Source organism: Puma concolor, chromosome B3 (genome assembly GCF_028749965.1).
Source record: "Puma concolor isolate L17-30 chromosome B3, mPumCon1.1.hap2, whole genome shotgun sequence".
NCBI classification, from domain to species: Eukaryota; Metazoa; Chordata; class Mammalia; order Carnivora; family Felidae; genus Puma; species Puma concolor.
In genome coordinates, this window is record NC_141672.1 from 105,418,241 (window position 1) to 105,443,418 (window position 25,178).

A 25,178-nucleotide genomic window follows, 5' to 3' on the forward strand; every position below is an offset into this window, starting at 1 on the left:
CAATTAGTTAGAATTAGCACTAGGAATATTAACTAGAATTCTAGAAAACTGGAAGACAGAAGAACCCTATTTAGGTTTTAGTTTTACCATTTACTCATCATTTCCAAAACGTGGATATAACGCACAGCACTTCACAGGTTTGCTTTGAGGATCATATGTGAAACAATTCTGTAATGTACTGTGCTTCTTAGTAGTAATTAAGATCTTTCCAGTTCCTCATCAAGATTGAAGGGCAAATGTCCATTGGGTTGCTTTTGCAGGAAAGAGTTAACAATAGGATTTCTGTGTAAATCTTTACCTTTATAGGGAAATCTCCATCAATTTTAAAAAATATATATTTTTGAGAGAGAGAGAGAGAGAGAGAGCAAGCATCTTAAGCAGGCTCCATGCTCAGCCTGATGGGGGGCCCGATCTCAAGACCCTGAGATCATGACCTGACCCAAAATCAAGAGTCCAATGCTTAACCAACTGAACCACCCAGATGCCCTGTCCATCAATTATTTCTTTAGGTTTCTTTTGGCTAAGACATTCTCAAATCCTAGGAGAAGGTAGAATACACACACTGTACTTGGTTAGTTTAGTACAGACTCAAAAAATTGGAGTGTTGTCATTAGCAGATACTTAAGAAGCATCTAATTCTAATCCAACCTCACTGATGGGGAAAGGGAGGCAGAGAAAGGCTGAATGAGTCCTTTAAAGAGGACACAGAGAATCCCAGAACCAGGTTTGGATCCAAGAGCTCCTGACTTCCATGGTGTTCCAGATCTGCAGCGCCCCATGCACAACAAAACCTTCCTTGTCAGCTTTCCACATGAAGCCAGCATCTGAGACCACAAAAGCATCCTTCTCAAAAAAGTGTGGAATTGCTGTGGAAGCTGTGTCTGGCGGCTGAGGGCGGTGCCTGACTGTTCCCCGGAGGGTCCCTTCTCTGTACCTCCACAATGGGCAGACAGGACGTGTGTCCCTTCCCTGAAGCCCAACATGGCTTCCCTCTCCAACTCCTAGGGCATCTGAACAGGTCACCTCAGCTTCACGGATAGTGCCGGTCTTATTAAGATCCCAGGCAGAAAATCAAAGAGGAAAGATCCAGATTATGAAACGTCTAGTTCCAGTAGGTATCAGAGAAAAGAAGAGATGTGTTCTTTCAGCTTATTTGGCCTTGAAGCAGCAATTCCCCAAGACAGAGCCACGCATACCCATGGGCATTCTGGAATGGGGTAATCTCTCAGCCCCTTCACATCTGAGGCTGGAAACCTCTCCTTGTCCAAAAACACGACATATTTCCACAAAATCCTTTGGTGCAGGGTAAGCTCAATTTAAACAAACCCAAATAATCCCAGAATACACGACTGCTGACACATCTGTTGCAGCATTTGTCCATCTGGAAAAGGATTCTGTAGTGCTCTAATGCTAACGGGGAGGATTTGGAAAGGGAGAGAAAGCCTCCTCGGCCTGCACCTCCCCCCACCTTCTCACTTCTGGAACTCCTCCTCCTCGGGAAGTAAAATAAAGTCAGTCTCATTACGCAAAACAACAACAAGATCTCTCTCTCAAGTCATAAAGCATGAAGAAGACTGGAAAAAGACTATAAACATAAAGGTAACTTTTTAAATATGAAATTGTCAAATCGGTTTCCATACTACACCCAGTGCTCATCCCAACAGGTGCCCTCCTCAATACCCCTCACCCACCCTTCCCTCCCTCCCACCCCCCATCGACCCTCAGTTTGTTCTCAGTTTTTAACAGTTGCTTCTGTTTGGCTCAGAGTGGTATTAAGAGCACCTACACTTGGAAAGCCTGGGGCCATTTCCTTCCTGGTTTAACCCCTGTTTAAGGCCTGGGACTTGCTTAGAAAGAAGTAGCAGGAAGCCTCTACCATGGAGATAATTAATTGCCTCGCAGCCAACCTCAAGTGAGAGACACACGAAGGGTGAAGGGAGCTCTCACTTGAAACTGGCCCCATGAGGTCTCGGCCGTGCCCCTCAGTGGAATTTTCTGCCAAGACTCTCAGTGAAGGCGAACAAATTATTTCCCCTCGCTACTTTAGATTGCTCTGGTCTATTTAGCTCTTTCAGAGTTGATCGGAAAAGCACAGGATTCTTCTAGACTCCATTTACCATGCTTAGGGAGAATCCCGTCAGGCTGGACATTCACGTCACATGGTGAGAAAAGACATTCTTGGTACAGGCAGCACACACCCAAAGAGTGTGGATCCAATTCCACACTGTCTCTGGGAAAAGCAAAACATTAACTGGCTGAGGTCTCCTGTTTCAGTCCAAGGACAACCACAAGAGATGGATAACGTATTTGACCTTCTGCAGAGGCACCTGATTCCGGGAGATAGGCGACACTTTCCTTCGGGACTTGCTGCGTCTTTTTAGAAGTGTGTGTGTGTGTGTGTGTGTGTGTGTGTGTGTGTGTGTGTGTGTATCATTTTCTACATTTCAAGTATTCTATTGCCAGTTTGAGTCCTCTTGGCAGAACCTTCAAGTGTTCTCAGGAACAGATGCCTGGAGGAGAAGGGATGCTGGTTCTGAAACAGAGCAATGCACAGAGTTGGGGAAGCAGCTGCTCTGCTATAGTCACTGTGTATACAACTTCCCCCAAAGTGTTTAGGAAACAGATCATTCTGGAGCCTATACCACCTATTCAAAATTCAGGCCCTTTCAGTTCTGCCCATACTTGTTTTCCTGCGCTGTTTGTTTCCTGCCAGGAGTTTTAGCAATATGTTTACGGGGTGTGTGTGTGTGTGTGTGTGTGTGTGCGCGCACACGCACGCGCGGGTGCGTATTTCCCTCTCCAGCCTGGCTGAATTATCCCCAAGTGACTCTTAATCCTCAACCGTAATTCCCAGTGATTGCACTGACATGATGATAACGGGGGAGCCTTTCTCCTCCCGCCCCTCCTCACTCCCTCCTCCCTTGTTGCTAAGCTCAGCGGAGGATGCTCTAGGGAGCTGTTTATTTAAAAGAGGAAGTTCAACAGCAGGGTCACCAGGCTCTTCAATGGAGAAAGGCTGCCCCGGGTTAGGAGGAGAGCTGGCAGTCACCAACTCTTCCACCTCTCCTCTGACCAGGTCTCTCCACCACAACATGAATGGCACAGTGTGCAGACATTGGTCCCAAGTCACCACTCTGTTTAAGGCCCTTGGCCTCTTTGTCATCTACCTAAACTGGCACTGTCTTGGACCCTGGCCTGGGAATCAGACCACCAGGTCCCCACCCCCAGGCTTCACGTTGGGCAAGTCACGTGCCCTCAATTTCCAGAACCATAAAAAGGTACTAGATGGAGCTAACTGGCTGGCGAATCAAGCAGTGCTTCTTGAACGTTCGCAGGCAGGACCATCAGCATGAGACCTGCTTAGATCAGATTCCTGGACCCACCTGCCAAGATTCTGATTAGTAGCCTGGCCACAGGGCCCGAGACTTTGCATTTCTAAAAAGCTGGTGATGCCGAAGCCGCATGTCTGAGGACCATGCATCTTCCCCTGCAAACATCCCACTGCTGTATCCCCAAACTGGTCACGTGAGAAGTCACAACTGTCTGGCTCTGATCTTATGAAGAATTCCACAAAGTACTCCCCGCTAGATGGGTCACAGGCCTCTCCTACAATTACACAGTTTTTCTCTTGCCCCCAACTTCTGCTCGCTAATTTGCAAAGCTAAGCAGCCAAGACCTGGGTGGGGAGGGCTACAGGCTTAACGTTAAGCTGTCAGCAGTTGCTACACTGGTGAGGACGTCTTGAAAACCACTTGAAACTACAAGGTAGAAACACTGCGTTGAAATAAACAAATAAGGAGTAAGAATAATTTATATAGGCTCCACTTGCTTGGGCTGTTATCCTGGGTCACGGTTTCGCCAACTGCCTCAGTCACCCAGAATAGTGCAATGCAAATTGGGTCATCTCACATACCGTTTGGAGAGGCACAAAAAATAACCTCAAACAAAGAGAAAAACAAGTATGATAAGGTATACTCTCACTTATCTCCCTTGCGCCTAGCTCTGTAATCCTTTCCAAACTGTGAAACCAGAAACCCTCCTGCCATTCGGAAATCTGACCATCACCCGTAAGATATTTGCAAGTTCCAGCATACGTCCATTCTCAAAGGTTCTACGGCCTGGTGTGAAATGGAGAAAGCCCTGTGTCAGTGATGCTGACATTAGGTTTCAGAAAGGAATTCTGATTCTAAGCTCTTGCTTTCTGACACCTATATATTTCTGCCCATCTGAAATTCTACTTATCTCAATGCAATGGTTCATGCTCATACGGTTTTAGAAGGGAATTTAGAGAAAAGAATACAGAGTAATGCCACCCTCTTAAAACTTTTGCTGTAACAAGTCACTGTTACTGGAGATGCATTAAATGCATTCGATGAACTAAAATCAAATATGTATTAAGAATCACTGTGCTATCATAAAGAGCATATTTTGATTTAAAGTTTTATGTTTTAACTTAAAATCTAATTTGGCCACTTTAGACACTGGCCAAATAGAACGGGAGCCAGAGGAAAGGTCCATTTGCAAAAGGTCTAAATTTTTTTTTTCCTAAATCTCCCAATACCTTCTAGAAAAATGTATTATTTGCTTGAACCAGAGGTTAGCAAAGTATAGCCCATTGCCTATTTCTGTCAATACAATTTTAGTGGAACACAACTCCACTCATTTGTTGCTGTATTCTCTACCTTCACCTTACAGTGGCAGAGAGGAGTGGTTATTACAGAGAACCCAGGACCCACAAAGGCAAAAATATTTACTATCTAGCTCTGAACAGAAAAATTCTGCTAAACCCTGGTCTAAATAAGAAGGAGATAATGACAGCGATTTAAACCTCGAGATGCGTCATGTAACACATACACTCCAACCTTGTAAATTAATTAGAAAGCTGTTACATCAAAAACCCTATCAGCCAGTACCAGCATCTATCCCCTTTTCCTGGCTCTCAGTAGTGTCTTCAAATATAAAGTCATAATGCTTTGCAATTTACTTAGCTGTTTAACAAACTTTTGAGAGCCTAGTCTAACCAGGATGCTAAAAATCAATTTAAGTACTGAAAATTTATACACACCCGTATTCACCAAAACACAAAAGCAGAGCCACACTCATCACGATTTTCTGCATGTGATTTGAGTCATATAAAAACAACATATGAGAAAGGGAGCGAATTGGGTTTTTAGAAGCCATAAGTCTGCAGTTGGCAGATAAAATGCCATCTCAGATAATCACATCTGATTGTCACTAATGTTAATATATGTCGATAACAGTCGAGCAGTGCGCACCAGAGGTTAGCTTTACTGCTCATATGCAGATGTTTGCAATACTGAATCTTTGCCATAACCCTGTGGGAATGGCATTCTTTATGTGTTCTTCAGTGAATTTATGGCCAGGGAGCCATAAATGTTATAGTTCCTCAAACCTTTTGCTTGTGGAGATTTTCACAGTGCTTGGAAAGCAGGAAGGCACAGACGTCTTCTGTTAGCAGGCCGTTTCTAGACCTGCTCGAGTACACAGGCTATGGGCCCCCCTCAAGTTCAGGTTACCTGTATCATCAGTGCCATATAGGTTTCAAATATCCCGCTATCGACTTCATTCCGTTCACATTTAGAGAGTTGGCAAGGTCTGGCGTAGCAAGTTCTGCAGGGCCACAAGTTCTCAGGGTTAGGCCCTGAGACAAGGCCCCTGACCTTCAGGCACGTACATGCTGGCCAGAGGGACAGGTCCTACACACAACAGGACATAGTAAGTGCTGTAACAGAGCTGTGCAGAGTGCCACAAGAGAGCAGCAGGGGTGAAGAGGAGGGTTCATAGAAGAAGCTCGGCTGCAGGAGGTCATGTCTGAGCCAAGACTTGAAAGATCAGTACAAGGAAACTAAGCAAAGCAATCTACGTGTGTATGCGTGTGTGTTCATGAGTCTGTGTACACATGTGTGTCGTTCACGCGAGAAAAGCATGAACAAATCCACACTTCCAAGGGCCAGGACAATTTGTTCTACAATGTCCACCTAGTGTAGTACAGGTCAAGCTTCATGTGACAGGGGTTGAGGGACACACCCGTACAGTGTGTTAAGAGTACAGGCTTGGGAAGGGGTTGGAGTTTAGTTCAAGTGTAACGTATCATTGACTAGCAGTGTTACCTTGGGTAATTTCCAGAATCTCCACAACCTTCCGAGTACTCGTTAGTAATACATACCTCAGAGGTCGGTATGAGAATCAAGGGAGGTAATGGCTGGGTGCTGAGACCAAGGGGGCTAGTAAACTGAAGAAGAGCAAAGCCACCAGGAAGGAAATACACCCACGATCAACAGCAAGAGAAACATTTCTTTCTTTTTTCAAAGCATTCTTTCAGAAGCCTCTTCCCTCAGCAGTGAATAATGATGGAAGGAGTCACTTAAGAGAGCAACTCAAAGGCTCAGCAACACTGCTCACATCTCCTGTCTCCCTGTGTCATCATCATGCCCATGAAAGAAATGCTCTCAGGGAGATGATGAATCACAAACACAATGGACACCATTCAAAATGGCAGCCTCATGAGCACCTTCACAATGTCAGCCCAATACAAGCTCTACTGGCGTCCTGTGTCCCCAGGACCGTTGGGGGTGTCAAACAGATTTCCCCTCAAGTAACACAAAATCTGCCTTTGACTCGCCATGAGCTACATGACAGATGCAAAGTTTGTTTCAAGAGAAATCAATCGGCACCTCAAGCATAACAGAAGGAATTAATTTAGAATATTCTGTTAACATGGGCTTTTGTGGCTCCTCCTGGGGAGGATACAAAGCCCCTCATGATTAGGAGTAAATGCCTGTGATCTGGGAAGAAGTCAGAGATTAGCGGCTACTCTTCACCAGGGCCCTCCTTAATTCTGTAGGAGAAAGAATTCCATAGAAAAATACAGGCCTTGCTAACTTGGGATATCATCCCGTTTCATGAAGCTATGGCTTTGTTCATGCTTTTTCTTACATGAACACACACACACACACACACACACACACACACACACACACACGGAAAAAGGAATCATCACATATGCAGAGCTGAGACCCCTATCTCTTATAAACATGGTGCACCATGGAAGACTTCCAGAGCAGCCACAAATGGCTAAGATCCCCCTACTCAAAGTCTCCTGAAAAATTTCAGAGGTAGTGTTTTTTGTGGCAGACAGTAGACTCATCCAGCATCAACAAAACCATCACTGCAGGCTACGGGTCCCTGGTGGTGGGATGGTTTGCTGGGTTCCTCTGCAGCTCACTAGCAGACAAGCAGCGGGCTCCAACTATGCCAATGCAGAAGCAACCACACTCAGCTTTCCAAAACTTAATGGTTACAAAAAAAATTAATAAAAATCCCCATATCTACGCCTGTGACCATTCTGAGGACAGATACAAATAAAGAAAGCTACAGAAGGACAATCCGTAACTATACGGTCTGGGGGCTGGTTTTCACTTCAGTTCTAGCCCCTGCTTCTAACTTTCAAAGCACCAAATGGGGCAAGCCCATGGTCTTCTCTGAAGGCACTCTTCCCCCTAGAGGAAACTCCCCATTCTTGACCTTTAGTAGGGGAGAGAAGGACAAAGGAGCTGTGTAGAATGAGGCACAGCGGAAAGAGCTCCAGACATGAGCCTGGGTTCTGGGAACCAACCCTTTCACCAACTGCCACGTGATGCTAGTGGAATCATTTTTAGGAACTTCTGTTTTTCAGGTGGATCTCTAAGGGTTTTGGACTACCTAGACGATTCTAAAGCTTCCTTCCAGCTCCAAGTTTGTTCTAGGATACTGAGTGAAAATAACCCATATCAAGCTGTCCTCGTGTAGATGTGAATGGGGCAGTTGCCAAGAGTAGGTCATTTGAAGTCTCTGAAAAAACACCTAACCCTCCATTGGGAATCCCTGAAAATCTTGCCAACTAGCGACTCTTGGATGAAGGATGGAAAGCTGCTAAAGCATACTCATTGTGTAATCCTGCAAAGTGTGACCATTAACTCATTACTAGCCATTTAGTCATCTACATAAATTAAGCTACCACTAAGTCAGCCAAAGGTTAGGTAATTTTTGTTGGGGGCAGAACAGATCTTAAATCTCTAGCCCAAGAAGATGACAACAGCCACAATCCATCTATATGGGGATGACTATGGAGCCCTAGACAAGATGGGACAGGAGTCAAGCTATTTAAGTAATGAGAAACCCAAATCTCTCCCTGTGAGACAGCAATCGCTGGCCTCCTGCTCATTGTGATCTCCTACTGTAATTCTTCTCTCATATCCTTTGTCACCCCCACTCTGTCCCACCCCCCCAAATTCACTGCCTCAAGAGTCATTTTTGAGTTTCAGAAGAGCCACCAACAGGATCTGAAAACCTCATGATATCATTCTGTCACTCCTATTACCTAAAACGGTCCACTGTTCCATTTACGCAGGCTTTTCTTCAGCAGATTTACAAGGTAACAAAACATCTGCTTCAGAAGCAGATGTTTATGCCAGAATTCTCCTCTGCTCATTAATGCTTTTCCGGTTAACATCTAACTATCTCACTCATTAGTTCTTAATAATACTTTTTGTATCCCAGCCATGCCAAATACGCGCTCTTTAGAGCTCTGTATTATTGTTGCTTCTGTTGCTGTTGAATTACGCTGCTGAATAAAGGGAAAGTAAAAATAAGCCTCTCTAAGAAGGCTGCTATGTGTCAGAGCTCTATCTTTGTGAACTGAACAAGCTGAAATCAATTAAAAGTGTGTGTTTAGAGAATGCATCTCAGCTGTCTAATTGCACCACCTCTGCTTTAGGGCCAAAGTTTGACTCCCTGCCAAATTGCCATCAAAATGGGCTGCCGTTAGCACCACCACAACTACCACTGCCTGAGCCTGATTCAAGGGCTTGTTGAATGAAGGAGGCCCAGGGCTCTCCGGCTCTCCAAGCACAAAGACTCCCTCTGCCCAGGGGCAGGCCTCCCTATTGTGTTCCAACAAAGGATACCACAAAGCCCTCTGGGAGGTTCGGGAGGACTGAGAAATTTAGCCCCACCCAGCTTCTTCAGTCAGATAGCCTTAAAACTGAGTACTGGAAGGGTGCCTGGGCAGCTCAGTTGGTTAAGCCACTGACTCTTGTTTTCAGCTCAGATCTTCCAGCCCCATGTTGGACTCTGGTCTGACAGCATGGAGCCTGCCTGGTATTCTCTCCCTCTCTTTCTCTGCCCCTCCCCTCCTCTTGCCCATGCACTCATGCACGCATCATCTCTCTAAATAAATAAACTTAAAAAAAAAAACACAAACTTTTGAAAACATTCCCTTGATGTTCTCTACTGACCCACAAGCAACTTCACATGAAAAAAACATCAGGAAAAGCAGAGTCAACATACCCTCGCTCAATGTCTAATGGTATCTTGGACTGCTGAGGACCAGTACCCAGCCATTATTAGAAACGTAACCACTGTTTCTATGGATCCATACTCATTAGAAAAAAAAAAAAAAAAACTCAAAGTCAGGTTCAGTTTTCTTGACTTGTAATATAACGGCACATGGTAACATTTTCTTTGATTCACATTTTAAAAAGACTTCTAACCACTTAATGGTGGTCCCCAAACTGGCTTTTACGTTTTAAGAAGCCAATACCATCATCGAACAATAGAAAAAAAACCAAGATAGAAATAAGACTAAATTCAGTCTATATGATAAGGGAAAAGGCAACCCTCCAGGGAACTTGGACAATACACGATGTATTGTTTGGGATCAGGACAAAGAATGCTTAATAAGTCATCGACAATAGTTTCCATGGTTACGATATACAGTCACCTATAGTGTTTAGCTCAGTGTGACCGTCCTTCAGGGACGAAGTTATCAAATGTGTTGGTGATAAGCAAACATGAAACTCACTTTAAGTTAAAGGTTGACAGACTGTCCAAAAAGAGAAAAAAAAGTTAAATGAAATTGAAATTTAAATCAAATCAAGCAAACTTTTAGTCTCTAGACCTTTGGTAGCCAACATCTCTTGGTCCCAATGAACTCCAGTCCAGCTTCGTAATATGTTCTTTTTATAAGAGGCTCTTCCCTTTCTGCCAAAGCGGCTGCGTTTCAGCAAAATTACTTGGCTAACACTGCTTTATGAAGTATAGATCAGATACGCTACTCTGGAATCTAAACCCACAAAGAATATGCCCCATAACACTACATAATAATGAAACACAGAAATACTGCATTATTGCTGCCAAAAGAAATGAAAAAAAATATGAATGAAAATGATCTCTGGGTGTGTCTTCCATGAGATTTCACTTAAACAGCATTCTCCAGTTACTTAAATCTCTACCATCAGAGGAGCTTACATATTGCCAAGTGAAAAAGGACACATTTTAGGTGGAATTTCGAATGTCACAAACCGCCCTGGGAGGTGCTGGCACCGCGTACAGAATGGTGAGTACTAACCACATTAGTAACCTCCTTCCCCTCCAGTCAACAGATACCATCTGAGGTTTGGAATCAGTGTGCTAAGGGAATTCAAACTAGAGCTTCAGGGGCTTCTCCAGAGCTCCTCCCTCCAGATAAACTCCAGAGGAGGTTAATGCACTGTGCAGGTGAATGAAGTGTGTGCAGACCTACTGGGACGTTTACCCCCCAGCTCCCAGATCCACCCCTTTCACTTGCTGTGAACACTGCTGCTTAATTCTGTTAGAGCCTTCCTAAAGACGTACTACTCTTGTTACTTTCTTTGACTCCCTGGTTAGACTAATGACTGACAGCTCTCTCACGTGACTAAGGTCATAGTATTTACTTGATCATCTCACCAAGGGATAAGTGAACATGAAAAGGCAATGTTCTTCTAGGTGTGATAGGTTTCTTAAATTCCCACTAGATAGTAAAGCTTCCCTTCCTGTGACTGGGTTCTTTCAGTATGAATACAAGACGTGCCATTAGAGACCAACGTGGACTGAGAGCTTCCCCAAACACAACTTAAGGTATGGCACTACTTGTGCATCACATATGGGTCTGCCAAGGACATGAGTCAACCAAATGATGTAGGCACAAAGCCACATGGCAGATTATCTGCACATTATCCCCGAAGCCTGGAGACACAAGCAAACAATACATTCCTCCCTCTACCACCAAGCTGAGCGGTTGATATTTTTTTTATTCTTATGCTCAGAGCTTACCTCAATCGTGGGGATGTCGACATCCCATCTGGGAGAGTGCATCACACATACGAAATTCCATGACACAGTGGTGACGACAGGTGGGTCAACAGTAAGGCAGAGCGCTCATCTGGACTTGGGGCTTTTCTAGAGGGAAGTACTTTCACATCAACCTCCGGGAGGTAGTGGTCGTAGCAAAACTGTTCACATCAGGACTGAAAACTTGACAGCCATCTCTGAAGCTAACCAACTCAGAAAGCAACGATCTTTCTTTGGCTCCATCACGTCTACAAGTAGTTTATGTCCTGTTATCCTTCACTCACAGTCGACAGAGATGCAGAGCTCCATGAAATGGGGTTTGAGCAGGGAGGCACTAAATCAAAGGGAAACCATGTCTATCACACTCCCAGGGCCACAGACGACAGAAATTATTTCAGGAGGAGAACAACGAACTTCCCTGGCTCCAGTGCCAAGTCCTGTGAAGCAGGTGGCCCGATATCCTCACCACCATTCAGCTTGGCCGGGGACTATGCCTCTCACATGTAGGACTTGGGCACAGGAGATGCCCAAAGTTCACATGCTGATGAACTTTGCAGGTCATGGTGTAATATTCATTGAAAAGACCTATCCTTTCCTCCTAAGGATAAATGATCAAGAGACACGCATTGCTATTGCCTTAGGGGAAAACAAAAACACTGAGGTTTCTGCAAATCCCAAGGCGATCTCAAAATATTGAGAATTATTGCCCCCACAAAGACCTATAGACTTATGGGGCAGAAATTCACCCTACAGTTACAGGAAGGAAGAGCTAGACCATTAAATGACCTCGGAGCGGTATTTTCCTTTTACCCACTCTAATCAAATATGCCTACAAGATAGAAAGCAGCAGAACCCATGTAGCAGATATTTCAGTGGTTGGCGGCTGATCTATTTTTAACAGTCACCAGTACAGGGCCCAGCCTTTTCTCTGCCCCATCCGCAGATGATGTCCGTCTACTAGAGATAGGACAACCCGGGAATGCAGCTCACATTCTCGGGAAAAGAGCCTCCAATGCAGTCATACCAGCTCTCTGAACCAAGATGTGCCCAAGCCCATAAAACACATCAAGCACAGTATAGGCTATGACTCTCGAAGGAAGACGAAGGTGAGTGAGACAAGTGACTAGCCTCTGGAATCTCAGACTCCAGTGGGAAAGAGGAGGCTACCATTTAAATACGGACAACTATTTAAATTTTTTTTCATGTTTATTTTGAAAGAGAGAGACAGAGTCCAGGAGCAAGCAGGGGAGGGGCAGACAGACAGGGAAATAGAGAATGCCAAGCAGGTTCCGCACTGTCAGGCCAGAGGCTGACGTGGGGCTCAATCTCACGTCCTGTGAGATCATGATCTGAGCCGAAATCAAGAGTTGGATGCTTCATCGACTGAGCCACAAACAACTATTTTTAAAAGTAGAAAGAAATAATGTCATAAAGAGGAGGGTAAGTTATTTCCAGCCCAAACAGAAAAGACCAGGAAGTAAAAGGAAATATTTTTTGGACAGCTAGGAGATATCTGGGGCTGGGGATACAATGCTGGTGTGAGCTGGTCTGACTGTAGTGAAGGCTCCTTTTCCAAGAATGTGACCTGCATTCCTGGTTTCTCCTAGCTCCAGTAGATGGACATCATCTGGGGATGGACCAAATGCTGGGGATACAATGACCAGTATGACCCAGTTGATACCCTCCAAGGGCAGCGTCCAATGATAGACAACCAGCTACCATAATCCTGATGACGGAGAATGGATAGATAGATGTGCACAGAACGTCCAAAACCAGAAAAAGGTGCTCCTTTGCTTACGTGAAGAATTCACAGGAGGTGCCATGTGAGCCGGTTATGGAATGGTAAGCCCCTATTTCTCCATGCACAGGATTCAGGCAGAAATGTTGGAATCATATGGGATATTCCATATCCCATGGAATTCTGGAATTCAGGGCCCAGCACAACACCTGAACCATTACAGGCATTCAAGAAAGGTTACTGAATGAAGCAGAGAATTCAGGGCATGGATGGACAGCTTGTTCTTTGGGCATCAAGCTATGATCAGAGGAGTCAATGGTCAGATCCTCATTGCCAGAAGATTTTTTTCCAGTAGGCTGCAGAGGGGGACTGAACTGGCTTGTCCCGGGATCCATCAGAATCCCGGTAGGAGAATAACTGCACATGTCTGAAGGGCAGGGAAAACTAGGATGTGCAGAGATAATCACACGGGGCACTTTCCAGGAAGCATCTATTATTAGAGAAATTTGTTTATCAAAAGATACTATTATAAATACTTTTTAAATGAGAACACCTTTTAAAGGCTTATTTTCTGGAAAGAGTTTTTAATAAAATGTACTAATGATTTTAAAGGAAGCCATATACAAAACCACTAACAAAAAGACTGCAAACAACGAAGCAAGGTCGATGGCTACCTGTCTGAGGAATCCTGGCAACTGTGTAAATATCAACTCAGTCTGAGGGCTGGGCCCGGGTGACAAATGCATTTTCCAATTTCATGGAGAAAAAGATAAGACCGCACCAAGGCTGTGCAAGGATACAAAATCCCAGAGTGCGTGAACTAGAGGTTTTAAACACTCTTTTTTTTTTAAGCAGCAGAACCCTTTTCTTGTATCTTATGCAAAAGCTTGCAGGCAAATCAGGTAACAAATAAGGATGCTTGTTTCAACAGAGTGTCAGGGGCCTGGGGACCCAGGGTCCGTTATTTTCTGTACCCTCCTTATCCGCTGGAGGCAGCCCTGAGAGGCCATGAACACCCAGCAGTACCCTGGGACACAAAGTATTCTCCTTAAGTCAGGCAAACTTCCACCTTTCACATCAAAGACCTGGTCCTCAGAGTAAGGAGATATACCCCAAAGGCATCTGGATTGTTCCTGTTGCTTATTTTACAATAACCAGAAGGTTTGGAATTAGGAGTCACAAACCACAAAGAAAAAGCCCAAAAATTCAATGCCAACTACGAGAAGTTAAAGCAGCAAAGATCGGCTCTTCCGGACGAGTGCCAGAGCTGAGATTCTGCAGATGAGAAAGGAAGTCTAGTGGGCAGCATCCCGCCCAGGCCCCGCGTGGGGGCAAGTCTGCGGCAGAGCCAAGTCCAAAGGCTCCCGAGGCTTCTACGTGGCTCTGGGGAGTGGCTGTGTATACCAGTGTCCCTTCTGGAGCTGCAGCCTTCTGGGGAAAAATCAGAATTGGGCACATTCCGTATTTAGCACTCCGGTGTAAGTGCATAAAGCAATGCAGTGTGGGGTAAATCCAAGGACATTTTGTTCTTTAGCAGAGACTGACAAGCTCATTTAGTAGCAACAATTCACAGTCCACAAGAAAATGCTGAATCTCACTTACAGGCATAGAGAAATTCAGGCAAAGACAGCCAAATAGCACCAGTAGCTATTTTAGACGTGCATATTTTAAAACCATAAATCTTTATTTTTCTTAACAAAATTATCTGTTGCCACAAAGGCCTCCTGCGAGGTTATAATCCCCATTTCAGAGATGGAGAAACTGACATGGGCAGGCACGCAGGGACAAGGGGAGAGCCGAATCTTCCTTACACACAGCAGCCTGTGAGCTCACACAAAGAGCTTCCACAGTCAGCAAAACGCAGCCTCCAGTGCCTAGGGAAGGCAGTTCAGAGTCATTAAAAACCAGTCCTGTCCCATCCCAAAAGGACATCTGGATAAATAGGCACTGGGGAGACATGACTAGCAGGCTTACCTGAGGAATTTAATCCAAGGTTGCTTTAAATTCACAGTACTTATGCCCTGGTCTGCGGTTTCCTTGCTGATGGAGTAGCAATTCTATAAGCACTTCACAGGAGAATTTACCTCACATGTCTTTCTCTCAAACCCTTTCCAGGAAATAAAAATTAAACCCACTAACTGTATAAACCACCCCATCTAAACAGTCTTCTCCCATTCTTTCTGAATTTCTTTTCCTGATCCCTTTTTAAATGGATTTCACACTCTAAAGGTTGCCAAGCTGACATCCTTGGGGACCAATCCTATCCATTTATGTGCAGAATCCACAAAAGATGCTCGGCCCTTCTGCACGGTCTCCACACAGAGGGAGAGGAGGGCGGGAGTGGGGGAGAGAGCAAGAAAGATGTTGCCCACTGCAAGGTCACCAGGACTCAGGGGCTGTCCACTGGAAAGCACAGCTTACTGGAAGAGCAACTCTACACTCAGACTGGCTTATTAGCAAGGCTGCCGTGACAGAGCAGGGAACTCTTCTCGAAAACAGCTCATTATACTGTGGCTTTGAATATGCAGCAGGTCTTGCATATTTGCATTAAATGCAGTGGAGTGAGAAAGGGCTCAGGAAACACGCCCAACTCATTCTTACTCAGGTTTCTTTCAAGTCCCTTCACGTGGCACAAAGGCCTTTGCAGTTTGGTCCTGGCCTACAGCTGCTGCCCCATCTTTTCCTCTTTGCCCTCTCTCAACATCCTACATGCTGGCCACTCCATTCTCAGTGCTTTGCTCTGTTCCAGAAGGCCCTTCTCGACACCCTCCCCTCCCCCCCACCTTCAAGCCCAGCCCTCATTAACAGAGCCCTTTCTGACACCCACCAGCCCACCTGATCATTGTCACTTGGTAACCACGACACCTGACGCCTCATACAGCTCTGGAGTCTAGCTTTCATTACAGTGGATTGTTAGGTAGGTAGAGCCAACTGTCCCAACCAGGCTATGAGCTCCCTGACAGCACAGGCAATACCTAATTGGTTTTTGTGTGGTCTGGCAAACTATGGAAGCCAAGTGCCCGACACACAGTAGGTAGTCAAGACGTGTTGAGAACGGGTAAGGTGCTCATACTCTGACTGAGCTGACCACACCATTTGGATAGTAGCAAGATGTGCCAAGAGTTCACTGCAAAGAGTAAGAAACTGGAAACAGTATCAACAGATCTCAAAGGAGGAACATGTCAATAACACGCCACATTAGGGAAGATTACGCAATCAGTAATAAAAAGAAACACATCTGTAGGTACTGACATGGACGAAGGGAGATGTACTATCAGGTGAGACATTCTTGGAGAATAAACAAGGAATTATGCGCAACAATTACCTCTGAGGGAGGTTAGTACCAGGGATAGGAGAGAGGTTGATTTTAATTTTCTTTTTTTTTTTTTTTTAACTTCATGTACTTTCTTAATGGTTTGAATTTTTGTAATTATGCATTACGTTTAGAATTTTAAAAATGAGTAACATGCCCTCCTTGGAACTGGAATTTAATTCTAAAGGTTTCCAGGTTCACAATCCTCTCGATCCAATCCATCTAGTAAATGAAACCATCTATCATGGACCCATTAAGTTCCTCGGCAAGTCCGAACAAATACAAGAATGAAACCATTTTGTGGGTGCGTATGGTACGTTCCCCATTGTGCTCTCAGATCAGCTTCTCTCCCGTGCAGTGCTTTGGGCAACTATTCCCTGCTAGCTTCCTATCCAGATTTGAGTGGTTTCAACTCGATAAATATTTATTGGGCATCTCCCATGCAGAAGGCACCTGTGCATGGCAATGGATGCAAAAGAAAACGTGAACAACATAAGGCCCTGGCATCCCAAGGCTCCCACTTTACCAGGGGGACCAACACCAAGAATTTTAAACAAGGCAGAATGTGGAAAGTACTATAAAAAGGCCAACAGGAAGGGAAATGTTATAAACGGGAAGCCGGGAGGATCTTGTGGTGAAGGAAGGCCGGGGCAGGGTCCAGAAAGATGGGCAAGACTGATAAGTGGGGAGTCACGAGGAGCAAATGAGACGGGCGTCTGCCCCCTCCTGTGCGCTGTTCGGATACACTGGAGCTGCAGCTTAATGTCTGGACTTGGAGAGACTTTCTGCATGCAAAGTAAATAAAAGGAACAGCCACAGAACAGGAATAAAATCCAAACCCTTTCCACTAAATCCTAAGGCCCACTTGTCCCACCTTTCTCGGACCTCACTGCTGACCACCAGCTCCCATGCCCTCGCGGCGGCCGCCCAGCCCAGCTTGCTCCACTGAGATATCCCACTCCTGGTCTTCCCCCTCTGCCCTGACAGTCAACTCCTTCAGCAAGGCCCGTGTCTCCTCCTTTACATTTTATCCTCAGTGCCTAGCACACAGGCAGTGCATGAAGACAAGCACCATAAACATCTTTGGAATAAATACATCAAATACAGTTCTAAAGTAGAAAAGACCCAAGAGAAGTAGAAGGTCTCCTTGTGTAACTCACTTGGATTTTTTTTTTAACTCTGAATAAATCTATCTGGGCTATCCATCACTTGACTTGCCCTCAACCACAAGGACTTGAACAAGTGTCAAGGTTGGTGCCCTTGCCTGGTACCGTTGTGGCTTTGGATGAAGTGATTGCCGCAGTCCACATAAAAAGCCTCAGCATTTTAATTCTTACTTCGCAGCTGAGAGGAGGATCTTCAAGGCAAACGACCCTCTAGGCAGTCACAAAGTCCGTAACTGTAGGAACTAAGACTTGAACCCAAGTCTTCTGCCTCATCTAAACCCTATTTGCTTCCACTAAGCCCCCACTGAAACACTGTGGGCTCGGACGAGAAGTGTTGCCGCTATGCTTGAAAGCTGTAAAGGGTTGCCAGTCTCCACGGATCTAAAAAAGACCAGCCGTGAAATGTATCAACAAGGGGATATGGTGGGATCTGAGGATCAAATCTCCCCCCAAAACAGCAAATACTAAGCAAGTTTTCACAATTACTCCTCATGTGTTTGGCTTTTAAGTGAACCTAACTCCTCCTGATTACCGTTATTGGAATGTCTATGCTTTTCCAAATAATAAGTACCACTTAGGAGCAACTGTTATTTTAACTGTGAATTAAGATCATAAGTCTTTTGTTTAAAATGCAATCGTGTGTTCTGCTGAACACTTCCAAAGGTGCAGGACTGTAATTCCCTTGCAGGCAACGCATGCTTAAGTGAAGTTTTTCATTTGCAAATTAGGTTAGTTTGCAGGGGAAAATGAAAAGGCCTCATCAGACAGACCAAAAAATGGATCCCTTCTTTACCTAGAAGAACGATTAGCTGAATCCTCTGTGGGGAATATTTTATCTTCCACATATTGTCAATTTTCAAAAGGTCTGAAAATCTCAACAACACACCTAATTATGGTCTACCCCAGTGACCCTTCATATCTGCCTGTTTACTCAAATGGAAATAGGAATTGCAGACATTCCTTGGATGAGGCCACACCCCAGGACAGGAAATCCCATGATGTATTTCCAGTTCCTAACTTCCCAGGGCAGGGTTTGGGCAAATTCATTCTGTATCAATCTATCCATTCAGACCTTTCTCATCTTACTATGGGCTACATCCCAATGAACTCACCATAAGCTGAAAATAACACAAGTCAAAAATTCATTTAGTACACGTAACCTACTGAACATGATCACTTACACTAGCCTGCCCTAAAGGTGCTCAGAATATTTACATTGGCCCACAGTTGGGTCAAATCATCTAACTCAAAGCCTATTTTACAATCAACTGTGGAAACTAAACAGAACTCAGAGCAGAGTTTCTACTGAATGTCTATTGTGTTCGCACCATCATAGCTGAAAACGCGAAGTTGAACCATCATGAGTGGGGGACTATCTGCACGTAGACCCCTGTCAATGTGGGCCACACTTATCTCTAAAAGGACACTCCATCATATCCTCCCTCCACTAAATCGCCAGCAGGGAGGGGATGGCTTTCTTGGAACATTACCTCGCTAGTTTAATTTTCTAGATCAATTAGAAAACATACAAGGAGAACAGGAGGGCAGGCTCATACTTAACAGGAATTCTTAATAGTTATTGGACACTGGGCTGTTAATCAGACACATGTTGCTTGTTACTTATATAATGTTACTACTTGAACACGAACACACACACACACACACACACACACACACACACACACACACAAACCACTGTCTTCAAGATTGTGTGCCATGTTCCCTCTGACCATTTTTATTTCCCCCAAGTTGGATTCATTCCATTTTGAGAGGCAACTCCTTTAGGAAACATGCTTTTAAAACCTGCGTTTTGAGAAATGAAGTTAATGGGCCAGAACTGGTTTATCATGAAATACTCATCAAGTCAGGAAATAAAGTTCAAACTCTCGTAGCCTTAGGTGAAGGGAACCTATTTGGAGGACACCGTCAGGGTAACGAACTAAAGGTCATTTCTCTAGAGTTAGTGAATTTTAGAAATGGTAAACTTGGATTAGGTAGTATTACCTCTTGTCATACATAATTTAAAAAGGAACAATCATGTTTAATTTACTAAATCCAATAAAGTCTTCTATCATCTTCAATCACAGGCAGAATGCAAAAGAGCCAGAAGCCACCCTCTTTCTTCTCCCACCACACCTTAAGAGCAGTCAGTTTTCATATGTCTGCTAATTTGTAGCAGTACTTTGAAAGGCTACATACAAGGACTAGCCTCTTCTGAAAGAGGCAGAATGGTCTGCCCTCCTCCACTTCAGGGCTACCAGCATCTGGAGAGTGCAGCCATTCATCTGAGGGGAGAGTCTCCATTCTCCCAAAGGGTGAGGGGTCGATGACACATTCCGGCTCTCCCAGGCTCTGGTTTTCAATATTCCTTATCAGCCACCATATGATCTGCCACCAGCACGTGCCCTCATGTTGCCATTAACTAGACCACAGCTTATCTCACACCCCTTACAGTTTAGGCTAATATCTTTCCATTGAGATTTCGGAATGGTTGATCACTTCCCGATCCAGTGACTCTGAACAGCTTTCATTTCAGAACATTATCCTCAATAACCCACCCGGAATGCCAGGACAAAGACTGTGCATGCAGGCCTTTTCTAGGAGCCTACCGGCATTCCACCCAGCCCTCTCCGGTGCACAACGCCAGCTTATGAGACCACTGTTTCCACTGTTCCCCTCGCACAGGAACTGTGCCTTTTTCTCGGCTTGCACATACTCACCACTCATTAAATGTTGGTAGAATGAACAAATTAGGTAGATAACGAATAAATGCTTAAAGTCGTCTACATGAAGCACAAACAGGAACACAGAAACTTGCTGTAATATATTCCCTCAATCATTCTTTTATTCAATCAACACTTAAAAGTGCAGTAGATACATCTAGATGACTAACACAGCTACACTCCTGCTCTTAGGACGTTTATGGTTAACGGGCAAGACAGACACTGAATAATCACACGAAGGAACAGCCAATTGCAAATTGCCACAAAGGGAATCAAAGGGTAATAAGTAAGGGTAATGAGAGACCATGAGACACTGAGGAAAGGATTGTATTTACCCTGCGACTGGAGGAATGAGTAGAAATAAGCCAGACGGGGAGAAGAGGGGGAAAGGAGAGGGAATGCGATGACAGTTTTCCCGGCAGTGGGAAGAGCATGTGCAAAGGCCCTGAGGTGGGATAGAGCTTGATGCATTCGAGAAATGGATAGATGGGCGTGGCTAAAATTTAGCAATAGAAAGGTGAAGCGGGAACGACTGTGGAAATCTCATCTCTGCTTTCTCATGAGTGTCCAGCATATAGTCTTCCTTTAAAACAACCAAATGAAGCCCTGCAAGGCTTTGGTAGACCCGTCGAGTGGTTTTTAATTTTAACTCCAAAAGAAAGCATTTCAAAGAGGAGAGTGACAGAACCAGATCTGCATTTCAGAAAGAACATTCTTGCTGCAACAGCGGGAGGCTGGCCACAGGGCCACTCAAGTTCCTGGGGCCTGGGCCAGACAGGGGATGGCGGACAGGTTTGCTATGAATGTTGGAGCTAACACCTTCAAGATCTTAGGTAACGGATTCGAAACGGCAGCGAGACATAAAGACCATGTGTGCCTGTGGCTTTATGCATTCCCAAAGCTAACCTGGCCCACTGGGCAAAGTGGTAGCAGGCCAACTCCCACACCATCTCCCAGGCACGTGTCTGGGTAGAAGCTTGGGCTGAGAATGCTCCCTGACAAGCCCCGGATTGTCCCCCTGGACCGTGGTTCGGGCACAAGCTGCACATACACTCCTCCCAGGCCACATCACAAGGTCCTATCCCCTGGTCCAGGTCCTGACCTCACTGAAGAAAGTGTTTGCTTGAGAGAAGCCATGCACTTGACCTTGTCAACAGTTGTCAAGCAGGGTGCAGAACTCCACGCCTGGGGCTTCCATAGGAGGAGCCCCGTCTTCACCCCCACCAACTTGACATGCTCCAGGGCTGCCAGTGACAGACTTCATTCAACATGTCACACAGACGGTGAAATCTAATCTCTCCTCTTCCTTCAGCGCCCTGTAAACATCCTTCCTCTAAAATAACAAAATAAAAGCTCTGCTTCCCACTGTGAGTTCTGGCCTTGGCTGCCCTAACTGTCAGGGCCACAGCTGAGGACCTCTGGCCTCCCAAGCTTTCAGTTTCTGCTCAGTATTCCCTCTACTCCATTCCCCTGACATCCAAAGCTCTTCTGAAAACATCCTTTGATATCCAATTTCCCTTTTATGTGGCCCCTACTGTCAAAAGCACAGTTTTGTTTTCTTGCTGGCAGACCGCTCCGCATTCACCGGCTATGCACCCACCCCTTCCTGGTTCCCCTCCCACATCTCTGCACCCAAGTGTCTGACCATCACAGTCCCCTCACCTGTTCTTCTCCAGTGCCACCTTCTACTCGGAAAGATGCAACCACCTTTCCTTATGCTCATGGGAAACAGGCCTCTCTACCTTTACTTGCTTGACTGCTCTTTCCCCTCCAGGACAGTTCTCTACAAAGTGAGATTCCTCCAGTGAACGGGCCAGATGATTTCCTAAGGAGGGACCACCAGACACTTTTCTAAGTCCCAGTGCAAGACCCCATTCTCCTATTTCAGATTCAGTCTACACTTGCAATCTGAATGCCCCTTAGTTTTCAATGCTCACCCAGGGTTAAAGCTGGACGAAGACTGAGTGCCTGCTCTCTGCGTGGCAGAGAGTTATCTATAGAATAGGTGTCTCTATTCAAAAAGTCTCTGATCTCCCTTGCTCCTAAGTCCTTCCCCTGACTTTAGGTGGGTAATTGGGTACAGCGTGCTCTGGAGTAGCAGTTAAGCAGCATGCTGGGTAAGCACAGGAAGGCACAGTGAGACATGAGCTGCCCTCCCCTCAGTGGCAGGGCTAATTCGGCAGCACAGGACCGGCGCTGAGCATCATGGGAGGAGGGCATAAAGCATGACTGCATGGGTAATCAGCTGCTTGGTAATTCACCCTTAACTGGATGCAAAGTTGAGGTTATTCAGGCCCTCTTCTGCCCCTCCCTCTCCCTTGATCCTTAAACTTTGAGGACTGAGTCCACAATGACCCCCACTTGTATGATGTGAACCATGGGTCAAGGGCTTTCTCCAAGCCCTAATAGGGAGGAAGGTGCACCCCAGAAGCATGGTCCTCCCCATTTCCAGGTGAACGTCACCACTACACAGACACCAGGACCACAAGAAGGACCACCAAGGTGGCTGTCAGCACCCATACCTTCCTCAGTGTCTGGTCCTGTCCCCTCCCCCCATGGAGACTGTCAGTCACTCTGCAGAGATCTCAAAGACCCAAAGGCAGTGGGCACAGATGCTTGGGGATCGATTATAATTCCCATGGCATTCGCGCTGCCCTGGCAACCTGTCTCTCAGAACAGATCCCAGATCCAGCAAAGAACTCCACAAAGGCAATACCCAGATTATTTGCATGCAGGGGAGAGGCCACCCCCCATCCCATCCACTTAACACAGGCAGAAAGTGCCGTGAGACTTGAATCTCAAAGGCCCTCCGCGAGCACCATAACTTTCATGGAACCCCAGGGGAACAACAACAAACTCAGTCAATCGGAGAACAGAGGAGGGGCTTTTCCCCCCTCCCCGGACGTTCACACTGTGCCAGTTACAAAATAATCTGCCATCGTGTTGAATTTCCTTGGAACTCTGAACACCCTGAGTTCATAAAAGTTAATTCTGTGCTAGAAGAAAGACGGATCTTAGATAAACAAGGTTGCATTTGGGAAGGTGGGAAAAGCCACACCTGTTCTCATCCCCCCTGTCCCCTTCCTCACAACTCACCTGTCATCGCCCTGCACTTCCTCACTGCAAAACCAGCATTCTGCTCACGGTTGGCTATGCACAAAATATCCTTCTGTTCTCCTAGTCACATCAAAGCACCTTCACGCTACGCAGACGGGTCATCGAGGGAATGAAGAAAATTAACCAACCCACCTAGGTTATTTCTATTAAAATTAGCCCCTCAGCCTGTAGGCTCTGTCAGTTTCCACACAACAGAAACTCTGACAAGTCTGTGGAAAACTCTTCACCTTTGCAGGTTGCATCAACAGCTTGCAAACACAACAGGAGGATGGTGCCTCTGAGTTCTACCTGTTCTTTTGAAATAGAGTATCAGCATTCAGTCACCAGCATTTTTCCCATTTATCCTTCACCTCCCTGTGTATCACCCACTGCTGTGTAAGGAGCATGCAATCACCTTACTTGACATCCTTCAATTATCTGTAAGGTCCTGAAAGCATTTAGCTCTGGTCTACTTCTCTATCCATACCCTCCTCCCTGCTCTTTCCCTCATTCTACTCAGCCCCCTCACCAAGGTTGTGGCCTCAATTCTTCAAACTGTCAAGTTCCACCTGCCACAGGGCCTTTGCATATAATACTCCTCTGCATGCAGCCCTCTTTTCACTTAGTTAACCCTTTCTAATCCCTTTGGGTCTCAACTCACAAGTCACTTCCTCAGACTAGGGAAGGCCTCACATTTACCCTCTCATAGCTCCTGTACATTTTGAAGCATGTTGTTCTTGTTCAATTGTTCCTATACATTCTACAATTGCTTGCTTATACATTTCGAAGCATGGCCATCTTGTTCAATGAGGAGGAGTTTTGAGGCAGCACCCATTCTGTGTTCAACGTTCCAGTCACTACTGTAAAAGACGCAGAAATATTAAATACAGGCCTCTCCCACACGGCACTAACAATATAGCCAGAAAAACAAGAATTGCCTTGATAATATGAGCCTATACAGAATTCAGTGTGAAATTGGTGGTACAGGCTAAGTTCAGATGGATCATCCGTTCACTTAAGAATCATTCATTCATTTGATTGGCATCTTTAAGGAGTTATTAAACACTAGCACTGATTTAAAAAACGAGCACACACCTTCATTTCAGGAGCTTGTAACTCTCACCACCTCCGATCCCTTCCCTTCCGGTCCATCCAGATGCCGACTCACCCATCAAGGCCTCCGTCAAATCACACCTTACCCATGAAGCTTCCTTAATCATCTTGGACCAGTTCCACCTCCTCCATCCGCCCTTTTAAAGAATGTTCTATTTTGGATCTGATTTCACCACTCACTTAACATCAGCATGGCCTGTGTTGTTCACCAGGTGTCTTGTCTAGCAAGGCTCTCATTTCAGTTTTCCATCTGGTTATGAACTCTGGGAGGCCATGGCCTTTGCATCTTCTACAGATTTTCAACAACTACGTTTTTATTTGGATTACAGTGTGCCTTCCGAAAAGCAACGCAAAGCTATGGGCCTGGTCCCTTCTTCAGACCCATTTAAGTCTTAAAAATCCTGGTAGAGGGTACCAAGTCTTCTTGGAAACCCTATTTCCCTCCTACACACTTCTTCCTGAGCATGGTCACTGAGCAGCCAGAATCTGCCCAGCTGGGCCCTGGCTACATTCATTTCTCAGGTGGGTGTGGATTTAATGGTTTCCAAAATCACACAAGTAATGATTTGCTGTATCCACTGAGCTGGAATCACCTCTGCTTTGCTTGTTCCTAATACACCCATCAACCAAATCTAAATACATAAAGAGATCACTGATAGAGAACACAAGCTGTTTTTGCATGACTGCCTATGTGAACAAATTCACAAGGGCCTCGAAATGCAAGGCCCTCTAAAGACGTAGAGGTTTAAAGGGTAGTTTTTTCAGTATGGACTAAAGCACAGTATTTTTTTTTTTTTTTTTAAGGAGGTCCACTATTCTCCATTTCCCAAAAGTTCTTTGTTCTTCTGTTCTAACAAAGTAAATTATTCCTCACCTTG

General features: G+C 45.3%; 1 protein-coding gene and 1 long non-coding RNA gene across 2 annotated transcripts in view; both read right to left on the bottom strand.

The window, feature by feature from the left end:
* The window catches only part of RORA (RAR related orphan receptor A), a 722,772-nt gene that overhangs the window by 576,048 nt on the left and 121,546 nt on the right, over window positions 1–25,178 (bottom strand). The window lies entirely within an intron of this gene.
* On the bottom strand, window positions 1,140–20,807 carry LOC147580256 (uncharacterized). Its single transcript, XR_015252685.1, has 2 exons — window positions 15,491–20,807; window positions 1,140–14,996 (listed from the first exon to the last, which is right to left on the bottom strand). It is a non-coding gene; the product is annotated as an uncharacterized LOC147580256 (long non-coding RNA).